The sequence below is a fragment of the Amblyomma maculatum genome, chromosome 10 (genome assembly GCF_055883805.1).
Source record: "Amblyomma maculatum isolate TAMU_Amacu chromosome 10, ASM5588380v1, whole genome shotgun sequence".
Taxonomy (NCBI): domain Eukaryota; kingdom Metazoa; phylum Arthropoda; class Arachnida; order Ixodida; family Ixodidae; genus Amblyomma; species Amblyomma maculatum.
In genome coordinates this window covers 116,423,725-116,446,605 of record NC_139353.1, presented here as the reverse complement: position 1 = coordinate 116,446,605, position 22,881 = coordinate 116,423,725, and the positions used below count along the sequence as shown (strand labels likewise).

The window sequence follows — 22,881 nt, the reverse complement described above, 5'->3', positions numbered from 1 at the left end:
GAGATTGATATGTCAAATGCCGGTCATCTAAGATAGCTACAAGGGAATATATTTTAGACATCGATTGTGCTGTAGACAGGTTTAGGGTGCGACCTGATGCCGGTGAGCACCTCCGGCAACGCACTCCCTCACCAGAACAGGAGTTGGCCACCCTGGTGCAGTAATTGGCCGCAACCTCCTATGATAAGCTCCATAAAACCCCGGCCCTCAGTCACCAGCGGCTGCGGAACAACTGACCACGGCGGCGGTCAGACCTGTGACGCAGCAGGGGTGCTAAGAAAGCCTGGCTCCGCTGGACAGGCCGCCATTGGAAACTGACCCTGGCAACGTTTATTGCTAGAACCCTAGCTAGTGAAGCTAGTTTAGCAGTGCTGTTGCAGGAACTGGAGGGCATGAATTGGGATGTCATAGGGCTTAGTGAGATTAGGAGGCCGAATGAGGCATATACCATACTGAAGGATGGGCATGTACAGTGTTATCGAGGTTTACCAGAGAGGCAACAACTAGGAGTAGGTTTCCTTGTCAATAAGCATATAGCGGGCAATATAAATGAATTCTATAGTATTAATGAGAGGCTTGCAGGCATCGTAATTAGGCCTAATAAGCGGTATAAACTGAAGGTTGTACAGGTTTCTACACCTACATGTAGTTATGATGACCAGGCAGTTGAAAGCTTCTAAGAAGATGTAGAATCGGCAATGCGAAAAATAAAGCCGCAGTATACCGTACTAATGGGCGACTTCAATGCCAAGGTAGGGAAAAAGCAGGCAGGAGACAAGGCAGTAGGTGACTATGGCATTGCTTTTAGGAATAGCAGGGGGAGTTACTAGATGAGTTCGTAGAGCGCAATAACTTACGACTCATGAATACCTTCTTCAGCAAACGGAAGAACCGGAAATGGACAAGCAAAAGTCTTAACGGAGAGACTAAAAATGAAATCGACTTCATAATGTGTTCAACCCCTGCCATTATGCAAGATGTAGAGGTAATCTGGAAAGTGCGATGCAGTCATCACAGGATTGTGAGGTCCCGAATTAGCCTAAAACTGAAGTGCTCTTACAGGAACTAGAAGGTATGAAATGGGATGTCATAGGGCTTAGCGAGGTTAGGAGGCCGAATGAGGCATATACTGTACAGAAGGATGGGCATGTACTGTGTTATAGAGGTTTACAGGAGAGGCGAGAACTAGGAGTAGGTTTCCTTGTCAATAAGCATATAGCGGGTAATATCGATGAATTCTATAGTAATAATGAGAGGGTGGAAGGCATCGTAATTAGGCTTAATAAACGGTATAAACAGAAGGTTGTACAGGCCTATGCACCTACATGTAGATATGATGACCAGGCAGTTGAAAGCTTCTACGAAGATGTAGAATCGGCAATGCGAACAGTAAAGACGCAGTATACTGTACTAACGGGCAACTTCAATGCCAAGGTAGGGAAAAAACAGGCAGGAGACCAGGCAGTAGGTGACTATGGCTTTGGTTCAAGGAATAGCAGGGGGGAGTTATTAGTTGAGTTTGCAGAACGCAGTAACTTAAGAATCATGAATACCTTCTTCAGCAAACGGAAGAATCGGAAATGGACATGGAAAAGTCCTAACTGGGAGACTAAAACAAAATCGACTTCGTAATGTGTTCAGCCCCCTCCATTATTCAAGATGTAGAGGTAATCGGAAAAGTGCGATGCAGTGACCACAGGATGGTCAGGTTCCGAATTAGAATAAATCTGAAGAAGGACCGCAACAGATTAGTAAGACCGAAATCCATCAACGAATTAGCGGTGAGGGGGAGGCCAGAAGAGTTCAGGATCTCGCTACATAATAGGTATTCAGCTCTAACTGAGGATGGCGACATTACCCTGGAGGTAAGGAACAATAATTTCAGAGATATCATTACTGAGTGCGCGGTAGAAGTAGGCGGTAGGATAGTTAGAGAGGATACCGGTAAGCTGTCTATGGAGACGAAAGATTTGATTAAGAAACGCCAGAGTATGAAAGCTCCCAATCCGACAGACCAGATCGAATTGGCCGAGATATCAAAGCTAATCAATAAGCGCAAGGTGGCCGATATAAGGAAGTATAACATGGAGAAAATTGAGCATGCTGTAAAGAACGGGGGAAGCCTTAAAGCGATAAGGAAGAAATTGGGCATAGGCAAAAGCCAGATGTATGCGATAAGGGACAAGGCGGGCAACGTCATCACTAATATGGAAACGATAGTCAAAGTAGCCGAGGAGTTCTATACAGATCTCTACAGTACCCAAAATAGTCGGGACCGTAATGAGATTGGCGGCAGGGAAAAACAGTCAGACGTTCCACCAGTGACGAAGGACGAGGTCAAGAAAGCACTAGAAACTGTGAAAAGGGGGAAATCAGCTGGAGAGGATCAGATAACTACAGATTTGCTGAAGGACGGGGGGGATATCGTGCTAGAAAAAATGGCCACCCTGTATACGCAGTGCCTGGTGTCATCGACGGTACCGGAACCATGGAAGAATGCAAACATTATCCTCATTCACAAGAAATGGTTCTAAGGACCTTAAAAATTACAGACCAATCAGCTTACTGTCTGTTACGTATAAGGTATTTACTAAGGTAATCGCTAATAGAATCAGGACAACCTTAGACTGCAATCAAGCAAAGGATCAAGCAGGGTTTCGGAAACGGTACTCTACTATCGATCATATCCATACCATCAATCAGGTGATAGAAAAATGCTCGGAATATAACCAGCCATTATACATAGCATTCATTGATTACGAAAAAGCATTTGACTCAGTTGAAACCTCGGCGGTGATGCAGGCATTGCGAAATCAGGGGGTAGACGAGCCGTACGTGAAAGTGCTGGAAGATATATATAGTGGATGCACAGCAACCATAGTTCTGCATAAAGAAAGTAGCAAAATTGCCATAAAGAAAGGTGTTAGGCAAGGAGACACAATCTCCCCAGTACTATTCACAGCTTGTTTAGAGGAAGTATTCAGACTTGGAATGGGAGCAGTTAGGGATAAGGGTAGATGGATAATACCTCAGTAATCTGCGATTTGCTGATGACATTGCCTTGCTAAGCAACTCGGGGGGATGAACTGCAAATAATGATTGATGACCTAGACAGGAAAAGTAGAAAGGTAGGCTTGAAAATCAATATGCAGAAGACTAAGATAATCTTCAACAGCCTCGGGAAGGAACAGCAGTTTGCGTTAGGTAGCGAAATACTGGAAGTAGTAGGCGAATATGTCTACTTAGGACAGGTAGTAACCGCAGATCCGGACCACGAAAAAGAAATAACAAGACGAATAAGATTGGGATGGAGCGCATTTGACAAGCACTCGCAGATTATGACTAGAAGCTTACCGGTATCGCTGAAGAGGAAAGTATACAACAGTTGCATCTTGCCTGTACTCACCTATGGGGCTGAAACGTGGAGGCTAACCAAGAGAGTTCTACTTATGTTGAGGACAACCCAGAGGGCTATGGAACGAAAAATGGTAGGGGTAACATTAAGAGATAGAAAGCGTGCAGAGTGGGTCAGAGTAATAACTCAAGTTACCGACATTCTAGTAGAAATTAAGAAGAAATGGACATGGGCAGGACATGTAGGGCGAAGAGAGGATAACCAATGGTCGCTGAGGGTAGCAAACTGGATTCCAAGGGAAGGAAAGCGTAGGAGGGGGCGGCAGAAAGTCAAGTGGGCGGATGAGATTAAGAAGTTCGTAGGGGTCAAGTGGATGCAGCTAGCACAGAACCGGGTTAAGTGGAGAAATATGGGAGAGGCTTTCGCCCTGCAGTGGGTATAATCAGGCTGATGATGATGTGCTGTAGAAAACGTAGTAACAAAGGGTGGCGGACACTATCAAATGCACGTAAAAATTCTAGAGATATTAAAACTGCAGAGTGCTTTTGTTGTTTCTAATCTAATAATAATTCTTATAATTCACGCAATTTATAAACGGCCTGGACCGAATTGCGGCCGTGAGTGAAACGATACTAATTCCTATGAAGTAAGGTATTTTTTGATGAAAAGTAGTACAGACGACCATGAACAAACGCTCGAGTACTTTACCAAATGAAGAATTAATATATATCGGCCTGCATGAACTCGGAAGGTCTAGAGGTCCGTTTGTCTTGGGAATAAATATAGCCCTGACAATTTTCCATGCCTAAGGGAAGTGACTAAAAAACAGCGCAGAATTGCAAATAGAGGAAAAGAAGGAGTTATCAGTATTAAACACATAAACGACAAAACGAGGAGAGATAAAATCAGGACCAGCTAAAGATGTTGAATCAATCGGAATAATAACAATTCAAATTTATTCAAGAGTGAAAGGGGGATCCCGGATTGAGTTATTATACGGCTGCTCAATAAAATCGCTGACGATAGTGTGGAAAGGTAAATCTAAAGAAGAATTGTCCACGGCGACATGAGCACTCAGCAGAAGCTTTACAGAGTCTTGAAATGTATCTCTAAAAGTACCGTCAGGGTATCTCTCCATAGAAATTATTGAGAAAGTCCTGGGCTTTCCAAAAGCATACTTGTATGGCTTGCCGAAAGGAATTTCCTTGCAGCATTGGAGCAAAGTTCCTTATATAACTGTCATGTGCGCGCCTGATGTTAGCTCTATAGACAGCAAGAGCTTTATAATAAATTGAGCGGTGGTACATTTTCTATGAATGATCTGAATTACGCTGAAAAACGACTTCGAAGAGTTCGCACACCTGAGAGCTCCATGTGCAAATCAGCCGTCCACAAAATAGACCCCTCCGGAAATGTAAATTTAACAGAATGCAAGCTTTCGTTATAGAGTTTCATAAAGATCTGAATACATTTTGAGAGGACACTATCATGGGCAGGCGCTGATTACATCTGAAGATTGTAAAAATGCTAAAAATAATTTAGAGACGCTAACTGGGGGGGGGGGGGGAAATTAAGCTACATGAACTAGCTCTAGTAAGCCTCCTAATGGGATGGTGACAGCGTCGTTCGACGTAATGCCGTTTTATACATCTTTTAGTAGTATACAGGTATGTGATTCTATACGCAAAGTTTTAGTGTCAAGAACGCAGCGCATATTACAAAAAACGCTATAGAAATCGGAATCAGGAAGCTCCCCCCGCCTAAATCGACCGCCATTTTTGAATGGTGACGTCAAAAAGGAGACGCTGTGGAGCGTCGTCTGCATTGCAGGCTGCAATATCAAAGGACACGTCTTTTTTTTTTTCATGATTGACACAGTGGTCGCACTTCATGCAGAAGTGCTTGATGTAGAGGTTACCACACGAAAGCGATGTAAAGTAAAGCAAGTTTTCTTCAGTATAAGGCGCGGTCACATTTAGTGGGCTGCACGGTTGTATGTTCCTTTTCGACAAACCAATCTGTCGCACATCACAAAAGCGACGACGCCAGCAGGGCCAACGGTGGCCTATCGTGGAAGTGTGAAGTTCTGTGGCCCCGCGAGGCTGATGAAACTGATCAGCGGACTGTCATCCGATCTGTTTTGGTCGAATCGGAGGCCGAGCGAAAATTTGACACCCGATGAGCGAATGGCCTGAGCCGCTCAGCTTGTCTGTAGCTTAAATGTGTTAGAAAAAGGAAAACAAGAGCTACACTTTATATTTTCTCCCTTTTCATTAGCAATGACCTTTTAACCAGAAATATCAGTCGGCGCCGAACTAACGGCCAGTTCAGCGATGAGTAGGCCTAGCGCCGGTGCGGCGCGGGGCTCGGGTTTATAGTTGTGGCGATTACGGAGTGCGCATTCACAAGCTTTAGAGATTGCGTGTGGCCGTCGAGTGTAGTGCTGGCAGCAGCGACCTCAAATCGCCAATTGCTTATATCACATTTAACGGCAAGTGTCGATATGTGACCCTGTCTATCGAACGCTTCAGCAGCAATCGGTGCCGCTTGTGTGTACACCCGGCGCAGACAAGGGACGTAGCATCCACGGCCCTTCCTGCAGCGCAGTTGTAGTTTGTGAAGAATTAAAGGTGCAGCTAGTGCGAAAAGAAATGGATAGTTTTGTTATTGCTAGCTCAGTTAGCATTTAATTACCTTTTATTTACATTTCAATTATTGCAATTAAGTCTGACTAACACGCGCATCTAACAGCAAGTCGGGAGGTACCACTTCATTCGAAAGTTATATCTTCTCCATTGTCGCAAGGTATGCTCTCGCGTTAAGGTATGCTTGCCTGAGTTATAGTCTGTTTTTGGACCAAAAGGGCGACGGCAATTACTCAGCAGTCAGGAACATAACGCTAACCCCTCTCCATTTTCGGGGCGCATGTACACGGCGTTACGAAACGTTGAACGAGTGGCTACTTATATGCGGGAGCGCTCGTTTCTAAAACAAGCTAACTCTCATAACGTAAAAATAATATGCTTCTGATTGTATGCCTTAATTATACAGCATAAGCCCGTCGATTTTGTCCTTCTCGGCAATCTCTAGATGAAACCCAAAACAAGTCCGAGGATCACTAATGTATCAGTATTATAGTGAAGGCTTCGAAAAGAAAAAAATGTGAATAAAATATTCCATGCACCGTCCACGGCGTTCATGCAAGAGTGCAGCCGTCATCGCGAATAGCAGAATACATGGGGATAATATCTCGCTGTGACGTGTGTAGCCGATGGTTGCCAGACTGAAAATCTGATTCCTATATTCATAATAAAATAATTTTAAAACTTTATACAGCACCGAATGAGCTCACATTTCGACGATTTATAATTTACGTGTGAGGAGTTGAATGCAAAAATCAGTTTTTGATGAAATTTTAGCTGTCATGACCCCTTTAAACTGCGATGAATGTTGAGAAATTAAAAATTAAGAAAGAAATCTGTGCTCAGAAAGGAATGCATCTGGCATCACTTCCCAAAAATAACCCCGATTAATTAACTTTGGTGAAGCCAATGTGATATCAATCGAACTTGAAGCGCACGGAGTTTCATATGTTGACATGGAATTCGGATTAATAGTAACAACGAGGTTATTGGATGGGGCAAATGTTCGAACGTTAGTTTCTATTAAGTCCGTAGCACTTACACCTCAAAGAATGTTTTTGCGTTAAAGTCACCACACATGATAGTGTTATCTCTAAGTGAAGTCTGTACACAAGTTACCAAGTGAGCTTTCGATATCTGCGCGAGGTGGTATATATAATGCTATCAAAAGAAACTAATAAGTCGATGTCGAATACAAAATAGCAACAAGCTCAGGAGAAATGCAAGTGGGAAATACATCAAAGTTAGGACTATGGACTAATAGAACGCAGTGTGGATTTTCAGTACAATAAATTTTATAAAATGAAACGGGAATGTATGGGTCGCAGACTGCAGTTACTGTGATGTCATTATCTTGGATACATTTAACCATCGAAGCCGTCGCACAACGTGCGTGATCCAAGATTACTTGTAAGAACTTAACATTAAGGTTGAAACGAGGGGTTGCTATGTGCATGTCTTGTAAGACGTTATGTCGCTTATAAAAGTGGGGGCATTAGCCGAGCTAGAAGACAGCTACAAGATGTACCAAGATCTGTATAAACGTACATTTCGTATCTTGCCAAGGCGTCTTCTAAATGTCTAGCAGATATCTTGGGTGCTACTTAAGTGTTCTCGATAAGGGTACGTGTTTATTTTGGGCAAGATGAATTATAGCTATCTGGTAGTCTGACATAGGTTCAGAGCATTATTTGTCTTTTAGATTTCTACGAAATATCTTGCAACACGTCTTGTAGCCCCAAAAGTTGGGTGCATTAGCTAAGCTACAAAATCGCTACACGACATATCAAGACATCTGGCAATGTCTTGCGTATCTTGTCGAGACATATTATCTACGTCTAGTAGCCATCTCAGAGGTCAGCTGAGACTTCTCTATCAGGCATCTTGCTCGTCTTGGCAAGATGGTTTTAGCCGTCTGATAGATGGGTTGGTGTTTTTGGGGTTGTTCGTAGTTTTGGCAAGCGCTCAGTGCCTGTTATGTTTTCGGATAATCAGGGCCAGCGGCCGAGATATTCTCTTGAGGGGGAAGTTGCAAAGTCACATAGATCGAGATCGTCACGTGTCCGGCAAAATACGTGTGCCCACCGGCCTGCGAACTATGTTTTGTTGCGGGTCGCTGTCGCGTCGTTCGGGGTTCGCGCCGAGTAGTCGGGCAATTTACGAGAGAAATATATTGCAATAGCAACGTGAGCTCGGGCCTGAGAGAGTGCGTGCTCTTACAATAAACAGAGCCTTCATGGGAACGGTCGCGCATGTGTCACCGCCCCCCCCCCCCCCCCCCGCATCTCCCCCTTCGCCGAAAACGTATATTTCGGGCTGGTCGAGGCTACAAATCCCATGAAGGCATTGAAAACAGCACTCCTGGCTTACGCGAGCAAAGCCGGGAACGCGTACAGGATCACCATTGTGTAAACATAGCGCTTAGGGAGCGACCGTGCCTCTTCGTGATGTGATTCGTCAGCTTATAGTTGCGTCGGCGCTGTCCCATTAGTAATGCGCTGAGCAGGGAGTATATAAACCTTCCCCCGTTATTGCTTTGAGCCTAAAGGTTGAACGGCCAGGCGAAGGTGGTTTCGCTCTCTTTAAGGTATTTCGGCTTTGGCCGGGTAGCGCCGTTCGTGAGAAACTGAAAGGGGAAAATTCTGTTCTTGCCTGTGTATTTCGCCCTCGATTGACCCACCCTGCGATGAAGTCCAGAGGTTAACTCTGTCGCCCTCGAGTTTGTTCATTTCTGTTTTGGATTAGTGGTGTCTGTTGGATCAAGTGATGCCTCTGCGCAGGCGCGATTACCTTTTCATTCTTATATTTTTGTCTGGTCACGTTATAACAGCGTTGCATGGCAGTTAGTGACTTTCTTGGTTTGTGCATTACCAGGTCACTTGGGATCCGATGGAAGAGCGGTGGGTCCGCCTATCTAAGCAGCATCAGGCTACGGCTGCGTCAGAAGGCCTGCCCGTGAGATGGTCTGCCCATTCGGCGATGAGCTGAAGGATTAAGAGATGATTTCGAGAATGTGGGGGTTTTCATCCTGAGCTTCTGACAGAGAGAGAAAGCTCCGGCAGCTCCATGCAATTCGTACTTTAAAGTTTTGTCCGTCTTCACTGTAGCCATGCCATTCTGATCTATGAGGTTTTTTAATTTGTCAACGTGCGCGTCCCGGCCGTCATTTTTCGCGCCCAGTGCCAATCAAGATGCAAAGAACCTTTTCCCTCATTATCTACAATAGTCTACTAGTTAACATCTAGCAATCTTTATTATCGTCGTTATCCTCATTAGAGGCCATCTAAGAGGCGAGAAATGAATGCACTTTAAGAAGAAAAAAGAAAAGTATGAAAAATTTAATTGCTATGAACCTCTGCCACAAAATTACTAGGGTAATTGAGAAAACGTCTCATTGCCTCTAAAACAGCTTTTCGAAAAATAAATGTGAGAGTACCTTATGTAAATGATAAGCGATATGGCATAATCTCGTGTTCGTAAAAGGAAAAATACAGTGAGCAGATTCCAATAAAAGTGAAGAGCTAATGAGATAGGATATTTAGGTGAATGAGAATTCGCTTGTTTTCATGGCAACAGAAGATTATTGGCTAAATGGTGACACGGCCCAATTTGTGATTTAAGAACTGTGGTGCAGAGACTCTTGAGAGTTCCTTGGACTGCCAGAAGATCAAATCAGTCTATATTGTGCGTGGACCATAAACCCTGACTGCTCATTGGAGGGTCAAATTCTAAAGTTAAAGCTCAGCTACTTTGGTCTTCTGATGAGAAGAGAGGAGTAGCTGGAGAAAGCATTGATGTTGGGAAAGGTTGAGGGTCACCGGAGAATGGGTAGGCAGCGAACGCGATGGTTAGATGGCATCCTCGAGGCGCTGAAGATGAAGTTATGTGATGTTAGGAAGATAGCGAGAGACCGGAGAGCGTGGCGTGATATGGTCCGTAGGTTCACGAAGAGTTGGACATGACTGAACGACTCAACTGAAGTGAATAGATCAATTAATAATTGAAATTATTGAAGACATGAAAAAAATTTTTTTAATCGTAAGTAGGACAATGAGAGATATGATCACTCAGAGAGAATGAGCAAAAAAATGAATTCAATGATGTTTTAGTCAAAGTAAAGTAGAAATGATCATCGGCAAGACATGTTGCTAAAGGTAACAAATTGGATTCCAACGGAAGGAAAGTGTACTTTCGGACGGCAGAATGTTAGGCAGGTGAGTTTAGGACGTTAGCAGGACTCAACTTGGTGCACTAAACTTCGGACTATGTTAATTAGAAAACTTTGGGAGGTCTTCATTTTGTTTTCGTATGTTCCAGCTACTACTGATAATGTTTTGATAGCTTCTACGATGTATTTAACCCAAATTTGAACTAGTGAAGTGAGCGACGATCTAGGCCCTTTGAGTAGGTAGTATATGAAGAAAGATTGTTCGCCTTAATTCCCGTAGCCACAGATACCTTTCATGTAGGTTTGAGTAGTGCAACGTAAAATATTATTATTTGTTTGAGCTCACACATAGTGCGTGTCACACTCAAATATGTTTGTGGTATGGAATGGTACCTACTCTGGGTGTGTGCAAACGTAAAAAGCACTCGAGACGCCAAACTTTCTTTATGACTCAACAATAAATAAAGCAGCGCACTACGCATACATGAAAATAACGCTACAGAAAACACCACTGTCCTACCGTACTGATGGTCCTCAAGAGTAATCCGCAAAGTCACACTTATACCGTCCTGTTACCAAACGCGGTTGGTTCGAGCTAGTAGGCGGAACAACGACCAACGCCCAGGTGGTACAGTGTCTCAAGAGACGCTGCTGTTTCATAAAAGCAGCGTTGAAGAAGACGAGGTGAAGGGAAGCAGTGCTGCCACGTCGCCATAGTTGGATGTCGGCGTTGAAGCATTCTTGTAACGGTGATGAAGTCTTTCAGGTAGTAACAGCCGCTGGCTGAGTCGGCGTTTCGGAGGCGTTGACACAGGGCCCGCGTTCTGAAAACGAGGTCAGCATCGGGATCCACGAGAAAGGGGCATCAGCCGGTGGGGAACAACCTGGTCGGTAGGCCCCTCGAGCGACCACCTCCTGCAGCAGCTGATGGCCGTGCACCAACGTGTGCACCTAGAGAGTTCCCCCCTTTTGTCCGCATCGCCACTTCTCGTTTTGTACATTTAGTTCATTTTCTTCTTCTGCCTCGTTTTCGGCTTCTTCGGTATCTTCTCGATGCCACTGACTCTCCTTCTTGCGCTCTTCTCTTTCTCTTTTGAGAGTACGCCCAGGTGAAAGTAAAAGATTTCAGTGCTCTCGCTACATCAGAGGTTCGGCAGCATACGGCGCTTTATAAAGGTTGACAGTTCGATAATGAATGCACTATTTTTGCTTCCGGTGAAAACATTTCGACACACAGAATTACGAGGCTTGCCTTTTATTGCTGACCATAGCAATGTCTACCATAATGCTTTGCAAAACGTCGCACGCTAGCGAGCCCCCCTTGCCTGCTATTTCCAAAGTGCTTAAGCCCAAAAGTTCACCTCTTAGCGCCATACATTGTTGACTAGAAGCCGCCTTTCACCAAAGAACATGCTGACACAAGACGCCTTATTCCTGATCTCCACTTCTGCATTCCTAATTGTCGGCCTCATCAATACGGGTCCAGAAGGCCGCCAAAAGTCTGAATACTCTGCAGCTAATCTTTATCTCTAATCTTTGCATTCGCGAAGAGGCTTCACGGCCATGAAATAAATTTCATTCGACCTTTCTCGCACCGCTCCCGCTCTTTTTATGGTCACACTTGTAACGCTCCTCACGCCTTTTTATTCAAAACAAAATATAGCGACAGTTTCGCAGGAGCAGCGCCCATAGCATCGACATAAAGCGAAAGTTATTCGTGTTAATTCTCACTTCATATAAGCATATCTTCGCTCTAGCTCTCACTCTCCACTTCTTTATTCGAAGTTTATCACAAACAATCGCTGGACTTAATGCTTCCGAAGATGCCGTAATTGATTCAAGTAATTCATGTCCGGTTGTTTCAAAATATTATTTTTTTGATATTTGGCCTCCTATTGCATTTTAATTTTTTTTCCTCACTTTTCATCTTTTTTTCTGGTACAGCTTGGTTACAGCAGGTGAGCAAGGATATTGATATGAACTGAAATTTCGTTCAAAAAAGTTCGCCGGCGTCAGTCCACGTTTCTGATAAAATTAGCCGTCCGATTGAAGCGGCTTGCAATATGTTCAGACTACGTAACTTGTCTAGTCATTATATGATACTCGGTAGGACTTGGCAGCTGTGCTTGTTTTCGCACACACGTGCGTGTATCATGTTAGAATGAAGTCGAATTTAATAGCCGTAAAATTAACACAGCGCTCTATCCCTGACACAATGATCGTGGCTATAGGACTATCTGGTGTTTATAGCATATCGGCTACAGTGCCTATGTGTCGATATCGGCAACTGACAGTCATATGAATACTCTTTAAATGGCTGCTACGTACACATATAAAATATTCGCATTTTGCTCTGATCTTCTTTTACTGATGCTTTCACATTAGAGCGATTTTTTTTCTGGCAGTCCACTCGATTTATATAACCTTTCTTTCCAGCCGTGATTTGGCTTAGATTTGTTTCCTAGATCAGTACATTACTACATTACGAGCCTAGCATGTAATAAGACTCACGTGCCTCGTTTACAGTATTTTGCTAGTGTCTAAACCGTTGTCATTTTAATTTGCTTCTTCTGGGCATGCAGATTCTTGACGGCGGTGCTGCTGATATTCTCAATGCGCAAGAAAAGCGGTAAATGAGTAAGTATGATGCGTGGCCTGAGTCTCTTCAGCTCTATACGCAACAGCAGGAGTTCTTATGTGATACGGTGAATCCTCCTCTATTAGGCTGATCTGCGAACTGCATATAGAGATGCATCAAGGTCGTAAAGTGATAAGTTTGTGCGAGTACGTTAATAGACACAAATATAAGCCCATTTGTGCAATACAAATTTAAAGATTAATGATTACAGTGTGTGTTGTAGAATCATGAGGGAAGAACCAATTTCTGAAAGTTTACACAAGCTACTCTGACCAGAAACACTGCATATCCCGAAGTACAGAGAGCAGCAGGGCAACAAATAGTTAAGGAATGTGGCCACAATTCAGCACTGTGGCGAGTATGAAGTCTTCGAGCGTGTAGTACCTTACTGAGGGTGAAGTTTACATCTCCACTTATTCGTACTGCTATAAAAGTAATACTTTTTCAACTTACTTGAAGGTAACTATGCTTCGCAGAAGCAGTGATAAGGAGCGTGCACACCGCAGAACGCACCGTCAACACCACGTGTCTGGCATTCTTCAAAACACTCATTTTTATTATCCGGGCAACCATAAGACTCTGCAATGAAATGTTGTAGTTAATTCGAAGTATTTTTTCACAAGTGTAGCAAACATAAATGCTAACAATGCAAAAGGCGAAACGTCAAGACGTAGCCGCCGCGTATAAATCAACACGTGCCGTTCTTGCTTACCTTGAGCAGCTTGTGACAGCGGACGAACCTAACTGATGGACTTAATGCTGCAGATTAGTCCCTCTAGAATAAGACTTTCGCATTTGAGTTGCGATGACACATATTATTCTCATTCGGCTTTGTGACGTCTGCGCTATTTGCAGAAATCTAGGTGGTGCCAATTACTGCGATGCTATGCAGTGCCCATAAAACTTTATATGATGATACCTCTTAGTCTGCAGCCGTAACTGCCGCTATGTAATTCCAATTTTTGTGGTGCCATCCTTGGGGTGACGACGGAAGAATACGACTGGCACAAAAACTTATATTCCTAAATTTGTAACATAAATACATCTTAGCTTTCTAATGGGGAACAATAACATTGACTAAAGCAAGTAAATAAGCGTGTGCCGGCCACGACGGCCCCATTTCACCCATTTCGGTGAAGCCGAAAAGAAAGGTGCCTTTTTTTGTTCTACGACAGAGAACGCAAGTGAACCCCGCCGATTCGAAATTTCCGTTGTCTTCCACTGCGGCATCTCCATAGCCTGAATCGCTTCAGGATGTTAAAATCGGATATAGACGTATATAATACTTCTTGAAGGAGTCCAGAGGAAAGCACTCCGGTTTATGTATCACGCCTATGGTCGGCAAGTCTCGGTATCTGATCTGCTCAACAGATCTGGCCTTCCCACGCTCGAATCACGTCGCAACCTGCACCGACTAAAAATGTTGTTCAACGTCGTACTTAATAAAACAAAACTGAATTTTCAGAGTTACATGCAATACAACACAACACGCGCCACGCGTAACATGTGCTGTTATCATCTGTTTTGGTTTGGCTTGGCTTGGCTGGCAGCTGCGACTGCGATAGTGGCGCTAGTGTATCTGTGGCGCAAGTGTGGCGCAAGTGTATAAAAGCGGAGTGCGAGAATAAACGGGGGTTCATTTCGTCGCTTGGGAGCTCGGTGTCTGGACTGCTTTCTCTGGCAGCGTTCCGGCGCGGGTGCAACGGCGCCCCCCTCTGCCTGGGCTAACACGACATGGTGTCAGAAGTGGCCGTCTACGACATGTCAGATGGTCAAGAATCTTCGCACTGAGCCAGGCACCTTCCATCCACGATGTCGAAGACGCCTTCAATGCGGCTGCATGGACTGCAGCAACCGCCACCGCTGGACTTTGACCGCACGTCAGAGTGGCCGGCGTGGATCGAACATTTCGACGACTTCCGCTATGCAACGGGACTCAACGAATGCTCCGGGGAGGCTCAGGTACGAACGCTGTTGTACACAATGGGGAGGCAAGCTCGTGACATATTCAAGACGTTTTCACTATCTGACGAAGACGCCAAGAACTATGAAACCGTAAAGAAAAAGTTTGACGGGCACTTCGTAAAAGAGAGGAACATCGTGTACGAAAGCGCCTGTTTTCACAGACGCGTACAAATGCCAGGAGAGTCGGTAGACCAGTTCGTCACTGCGCTACACGGCTTGGCGGAACGTTGCGACTACGGTGAACTAAAAGAACGAATGATCCGAGACAGACTGGTTGTCGGGCTCCGCGACGCAAAGCTCTCGGAAGCTTTGCAAATGGATTCTCAGCTAACGCTGGCTTCGGCGCTGTCGAAGGCTCGCTTAAAGGAAAGCGTCCAACAGCAGCAAAGTACTCTACGAGGACAGCACAGCCATCAGTCATCGGAAATTCGTGACCAGGACCCCAATGTGGACGCGGTGGTTCAACAGAGGCACAAGGGACGTCTGCATGGGCAACGAACGCCGGAGGTGCGGTGTCCTTTCTGCAGTGGCGACGCCCACCCCAGGACAATGTGCCCAGCCAGAGCTGCCAAGTGTCTTCACTGTGGCAAGAAGGGACATTTCGCAAAGGCCTGCTTGAAGAAAGCAACGGCTTCCGCTCAACGAAAGGTACGCGTCTCAGCGGTCAACCAGGAAACTGGAGAGCTACGCGTCTCAGCGGTCAACCAGGAAACTGGAGAGACTTTCGTGGGATCAATAGATGCATGCAGAAAAGCGCGATTTGTTCAGGTGCGCATTAATTCTGTGCCCATTTTTGCAAAGGTTGACTCAGGTGCTGAAGTGTCAGTATTACCAGCAACGTTTCCGGGATTACCGTCCCGACTGGTAAAAACCGATGAAATCTTGCTAGGTGCAGGAGGCAGTAAGCTTAACGTACTAGGCAAATTCGTAGCAGAGATCGCATGGAAAGAGAAAACTGTGTATCAAACATGCTACGTTGTCAGTCCGTTACGCGACGTCCTTCTAGGATTACCTGCACTTGAGGTCTTAGGTATCGTGAAATTTGCAGACGCGGTCGTGTCGGGAAACCTGCAGTACGAGACGCGTTTTCCAGAAATGTTCCGCGGTCTAGGTACGATGCCAGGGCAGTACACCATCAGGCTACAAGCTGGCGCTATCCCGCATGCCATAAGCGCTCCACGCAGGGTACCAATTCCCCTGAGGGAGTCCCTGAAGCGCGAAATAGATAAAATGGAGCGTTTAGGCATAATCAGGAAAGTGGATGGGCCCACCGAATGGTGCGCCGGAATAGTTCCGGTAGTGAAGCCCTCAGGAGACCTGAGAGTTTGCGTAGACCTCACTAAATTGAACAAATGCGTAGTTCGAGAGCGATTTACGTTACCAACTGTGGATCAAGCTCTAGGGTCACTGTCGGGAGCGAAATGGTTTTCAAAGCTCGATGCCAACTCAGGCTTCCACCAGGTGCGACTCAGTAAAGACTCGGAAGAGCTAACCACGTTCTTAACACCCTTCGGTAGATACTGTTTCACGCGACTACCCTTTGGAATTACCTCCGCTCCGGAATACTTCCAAAAGAGAATGTCTGAGATACTAGGTGGCCTTCCGGGGGTCGTTAATTTCATGGACGATGTCCTAGTGTTTGGCGAAAGCAAAGCTCAACACGATGAGCGTTTAAGTAACGTTATCACACGCCTAGCAAGGGCAAATGTGACATTAAACAAAGAGAAATGCTTATTCGGGGTTAGGCAAGTGCGTTTTTTGGGTCACATTTTGAATGAGGAAGGTATTCATCCTGATCCAGCGAAGGTCAGTGCTATAAAAGATTTGAGAGCACCCAGAAACGTTACTGAGCTTAGAAGCATTTTGGGCATGGCGAATCATTTGGGCCGCTTCCTGCCACATTTAGCCCAAGTGACTGCTCCCATGCGTGTTCTTTTGCACAAGGATAGAGACTGGGTCTGGGACAGCAATCAGGAAAAAGCGTTCCAAGAACTCAAAGAGCTCATTTGTTCAGCGCAATGCATGGCTTTGTACGACGCTTCGCTACAAACCACTCTTTCAGCTGACGCATCGTCTTTTGGTCTGGGAGCAGTTTTGTTTCAAAAGCAAAAAGACGGGCAACGTAGACCAGTTGCATTCGCTTCTCGTTCGCTCACCAAAACCGAGCAACGGTACTCCCAGATCGAAAAGGAGGCGCTGGCGTTGACGTGGGCAGCGGAAAGGTTTGATGAGTATATACGTGGTCTGGAAGTTGTTTTTGAAACTGACCACAAGCCCTTGGTGTCGCTGTTGGGTCACATGGCAATCGACGCTATGCCCCCAAGAATTCAACGTTTTCGTCTGCGCCTGATGCGATACAGTTTTTCTGTATTATATGTACCAGGCAAATCGCTAACCACTGCTGATACTCTTTCACGTTCGCCGTTAGCTCGTACGAAAGTGGAAAGCTGTTTAACTGTCTCAGAGGTAACCGCTTACTCGAAAGCTTGTTTACTGGGTTTAGAAACAGGCGACGACGATTTCTTGAAAAGAGTAAAAGAAGGTCAAGCAAACGACGAAGTGTGTCGAAGCTTGCGCACAGTGTGCAAAAAAGGGTGGCCCAGGAAACAAAATGTTCCCTGTTATCTTCTGCCATACTGGCAGGAACGTGCATGCATTACTTTGGTGAACGGGTTTCTGCTCAAAGGTATGAGGCTTATCATTCCTCAAACCCTTCGCAAGGAAGCGCTAAGCAAACTGCATGACGGTCACCAAGGCATCTCGCGATGCCGCAGTGTGGCTAAAGGTTCTGTCTGGTGGCCGGGACTTAGCACTGAGATAGCGTCATTCGTGAAACAGTGCAGCGTTTGCGCGAGGCATGCGCCAGAACAGATCGAACCGATGATTGCATCGCCAACGCTCTCTTTTCCTTGGGAGAGAGTAGGGGTCGATCTGTTTCAAATTCAGGGACGGCAATATCTTGTCGTAGTAGACTATCTTTCGCGATACCCAGAGATTGCCATTCTTCCGTCAACAAAGTCTGCTACCGTGATAAGCCGAATGAAAAGCATTTTTGCGAGACATGGCATTCCAGAGTGTGTGGTGACCGACAATGGTCCCCAATTTGTCAGTGCCGAGTTCGAGAAATTTGCAAAACTGTATGGCTTCCGTCATGTCACCTCGAGTCCGAGGCACCCCCAGGGAAACGGGGAAGTCGAACGTATGGTAAAGACGGTTAAGAATCTCATTCTAAAATCGGACGACCCTTACTTAGCCTTGCTGGCTTATAGGGCCACACCTGGTGTTCTGAACGTCAGCCCAGCGGAGATACTGATGGGTAGAAGGCTTAGGACGAGAGTCCCAATGCTGCCTTCGCACCGCAATCCGGGACAATGCTGTCTGCAAGAAGCGGCAGCCAAGGACCGTAAAGTCAGAAAGGAGCAAAGCCGCCACTTCGACCGACGTCATCGGTCTAAAAATCTCCCAAAGCTAGAAGCAGGTGATGTGGTGTGGGTGACTGATCTCCGTACCAAAGGTACAGTGCTCGGAGCAGCACCACAGCCGCGTTCATACCGTGTTCAAACGGAAAACGGGGTTGAAGTCCGTCGAAACAGGAGAATGCTTAACCGTCTCCCAAAAGACCGGGTAGATAGCGGGAACTACGAATTTCCGGATAGTCAGGAACAGCCCAGCAGGGCCGGATTGGTAACTGGAGTAGACAACCAATTTGACGAAGCTCCGGAAGCTTTGGTGCCTCTAACTCAGACGGAGACTGACGGTGGCAATTCTCAAGCTAGAATTGTAACTACGACCAGATTTGGAAGAGTTGTTCGCAAACCCATAAGGCTGGGCGTGGACGAATGATGCTGGAGTGACTGTGTTCTGTCGCGTTTTCTTGGGTGTGTTCCAATGTTATTTTGAAGTGTATGCATGTAAAGTTAATAGTGCTTGAAAAGGGGGATGTGCTGTTATCATCTGTTTTGGTTTGGCTTGGCTTGGCTGGCAGCTGCGACTGCGATAGTGGCGCTAGTGTATCTGTGGCGCAAGTGTGGCGCAAGTGTATAAAAGCGGAGTGCGAGAATAAACGGGGGTTCATTTCGTCGCTTGGGAGCTCGGTGTCTGGACGGCTTTCTCTGGCAGCGTTCCGGCGCGGGTGCAACGGCGCCCCCCTCTGCCTGGGCTAACACGACATAACAAGCAAGAAAAGACTATCTTGATGCATCGATGCCGAACAAAAGCATATTCTTGTTCCTTCTTCCCAAGCACCAGTTCCGAATGGAACAGACTGCCAAGCAATATCACCAACCTGGTATATTCAGAATCTTTCTTGTCTGCTGTTTTGTCTCATGTATCACAGTAGCGAGTCTAGTACACAGTGCATTTTGGTTTCCTTGTTTTTATTCTGTTGACTCAGTCTGGTTGACGTCGGATGATTTGCCTGTATTTTTTGTGCTTCCGTTGGTCTTGTTCAATTTAAGTCCTCGTACTGCAGTCGTCCTTTGTTGCTGTTATTTCGTTGTTACTGCATTGTATTTTTTCAGCTTTGTGCACTCCTGCCTTGACCGCCAAGGGGCAGTCAGCAGTATTTATGAAATAAATAATTATATAATATAAACCAAACCTTTATCAGGGTATTCTCGTATCAATGTTATCAATGGTTACCATGAATTGTAATTTTACAAAACATTTCTCCAGGCAGCTTATGGCACTTTCCTTCTAATTTTTTCAGAACCTTGGCAAAAACTCATAGTGGGGAAACAGAGCAGCAAGTTTTGATGCCGCTGTATTCTTATGACTTCAGTACCACAGCCAGCATGGCACACCGACACAATCAAAAGCATAGTGTCGATTCGTCATGAACGTTAGGAGCGGAAGCTACATTTTCGTGCTTTATGAACTCTGTTGCTATGATGTACGATGCACAGTTTACTCTTATAACCATAATTTCGGATAATGGGTGGATAGAAAATTCTCTCCATGTGATTATTGTCTGGGTAAAGGGGTAGGCAGCGAACGCGATGGTTAGATGGCCTCCTCGAGGCACTGCTGATGAAGTTATGTGATGTTAGGAAGATAGTGAGAGACCGGAAAGTGTGACGTAACATAGTCCATAGGGTCACGAAGAGTCGGACACGACTGAACGACTGAACTGAGCTGAAAATTGTGGATAAAACTTACTATTTTCAAATAGTACTTTCGGTATACCTCGAATATGCTGCTGAGGAATAAATTTTAAAAAGAGGTATCAGTGTGTGTTTTTGTGCCAGATATAATTTCGAGTGGTCTGAGGGGAATACTTTTCTGTTGCCCTCCATCTGTATCGCACATTGCGAAAATAAACAAATTTATTTTTTAATGGCAAGTGCTTGAAGAGCAGACTTCGGCCAGTGATGGGAGACTGATCCTCCAAAAAATTATCGAGCTTTCTATTTTGCTAAGGTACGAAATAGGAGCTTCAGAAAATAGTCCTGCTGATTCCCCTCCATCATATTTCTGGCCTTTCTTTGAATATAAGTGTATGAGACTATTACAACATTTTCGGAAATTTCGGTCTGAAAAAAAGGCCCCCTTTCCAACCATATGAGCGAATTCAGTTGTAATACTTCTAAATATTAGAAGTTTTATTTGCCAGTAGACCCTTTGTTTTCTTCCGTCTAGTGTTGATGCGTGAGGAACAATTTCTTAAGCAATCACGCTACGTTGCTTTCTAGTAAGATTTCAGCAGTAGTATATCCGTACAAGCAGCTTTGTTAATACACAGGACAGCCGTCACATTTACGAACTCTTATCTCAGGAGCATGGCTTATGACTAGCCGAGAGAAAAACGCCATGAAAACTCTTCATTGCAAAAACAACGCACGTTCGCCAACTGCTAATGTATAACGGGAAGGCAGGTGGGGGGTGGGGGGAGGTTACAAGTGAACTTTGATTGCCGCCAAAATAGTAATTTTACATTTGAACAAAAACGGTTTTGGCCCCTTTAAATAGGGGCATGCGCGTTTCAAAGTAACTTCACTTTAGATCGTACTAACAGAATTAACGGGTCTGATTTCAAATATCATATTTTTGCTAACAATTACTTTTGTTTCACACCAGTACTCATGCCAAATTTTTTGTTCAGATTTAATATATTATTTCAGCAAACTTGCTTGTATGAAATAATTCTTTTTTATCGATACTATTAAAAAAACCTACAGAACTAGTGCAGGCAGCGCATTAGCATCAAGTCCTCCTACATTAAAAAGCAGTCACGTTTACGATAACTTCATACGTTTGACTTTTATTAATTACTCAGATAAATGAGAAACAAAGTAAGTGGTTATACTGCAGGGTACGACGGTACTAACACATGTGTCTTTTGTGCGCCAGAACTACTTGTAAGACTGATTGCTTTCATCTGCATACCCTTGGGACTTATTCCTTAAAAAGCAATGACAAATATCAAAAAGCGTCGTGGGAAAGTAATCGAAACCAGTAGTCACTGGTGGGAAGCATTACATCACCTAATCGAAATGGTGGTGCCCTGTTGAAGAATCAGGTCGACTCAATATGTGTTACCTACAATATCACATAAATCATGTGACATAAATCGACGCGAGCTATGCGCAGGTGGTCATTACTGAAAAAATTATAGGATTGATCTGCCCAGTAGAGTACTTAAACAGACCTAGCCTTTCAGGCTGGAAGGTGTTGCTACGGGTGATGCCCAGACCGTTTGCAACTATTCCATGGACTAAAAGAGGCAGGTTTTAAATGTCAAGCAAAAGAAAGGAAATGAATATCTCCTTGTGAAGGTAGCGCCAGCGATTGTTCAACTCCAGGTAAAGAACGCAAAATGCAAAAAGCGGCTGTTTGAAGAAAATTATGGGTTAGCAGAGGTTTGAAAAGAAACCAGTCGTAATTGTTTCCAGAGAGTTTCTTGCAAAACATCGGATGTCCCTTTTGGAGCAGCCGCAGTTATTCGAAACATAAAAATACCCACCGATATTTCTGAGCTTACAATATTAAGAAGATAATTCACTCAATGCTTTCTATTGACCAAAACTCAGAAAAAAAGCACCAGAATGGGATTTCGATGTGTTAGTACACTGCCTCAGCAACCAATGCTATGATCCTATATTTTGGTAGAAATTCAGCATTTTATTTATAGAGTTAGCCCTCAGGACAACATGTCTTTTTTTTATGAGCTTACTGAATATAGCACCGTCGCTAATAAGTGTTTGTGTGCACTGCTGTATATACTGAAAAAAGTACCTGCGCAGCAAGGTACAATAAGCTTACCGTGTGAACAGAGAATTTCTTATTACTGACATCGAGATGCATGCCAATAGCGATTTTTTTATCTGCCTGCTCTTGTGTCCTTCACATTTTGCAATGCACAATAATTTACAATTGTGCGGTAGGATTTATATATTCATTTATTAAAGCAGTACTGCTAGCCTGAAGGTGAGGCTGTAAGTTATATTTAAAATAATTACCACATGTATACTGAATGCTGAGACGCGCAGCGCCTACGCAGTAGTTCTAAATGTTTGCTAAGTATTGCAGGTGTGCACTGATTGAGTGAATGCAAACAATATTTTATGCACTTTTCAAAGCTAGTGCCTGGGTCATGTGTATCTATTACAGAAACTGGTGAGCTCTCATAATACCTTTAGAAAACTTTGTACATGTTATCATAGTGTGACATAAAGTGCGTAATATCTGGCAAAATGTGAGAACTTCTCAAGACACGAAAAACTTTTTTACAGCCTCTCAAAACCTTTACACTTTTAATTTTGTCTTTGCTGCATCTATATCTAGCAGAAAATCGATCAATGAAATAATAATCTTTTGTGCGAGGCTCCCTGCGCCAAATAGAGACAGTGGCCTGATTTTCTCGACATGTTTTGGACGTTATAATATTAACTTTCACTATTGAATCAGGCACTGATACACTGATTGCTTTTTGCATAAATGCATCTTTCTTTTTCTAAGAGCTGATTTTTCTGTTCTTAGTATGCCAATTAGCATCTTCATATCAATAAGCAGCATTCATTGGCAGAATACGTAAACTCAAATTTAAAATTACAGGCATATAATGCATATTTCGGTGCAATTATGTAGGCAGCTAAATATTTCCTATCGCCCTGTG

At 44.4% G+C, this 22,881-nt stretch overlaps 1 long non-coding RNA gene across 1 annotated transcript in view; it reads right to left on the bottom strand.

Annotated features, from left to right (window-relative positions):
- LOC146177303 (uncharacterized) overlaps window positions 1-22,881 on the bottom strand; it is a 94,130-nt gene that overhangs the window by 55,431 nt on the left and 15,818 nt on the right. The window contains exon 2 of the long non-coding RNA XR_014701300.1: window positions 13,257-13,382. This is a non-coding gene — a long non-coding RNA (uncharacterized LOC146177303). The remainder of the gene's footprint in view (window positions 1-13,256; window positions 13,383-22,881) is intronic.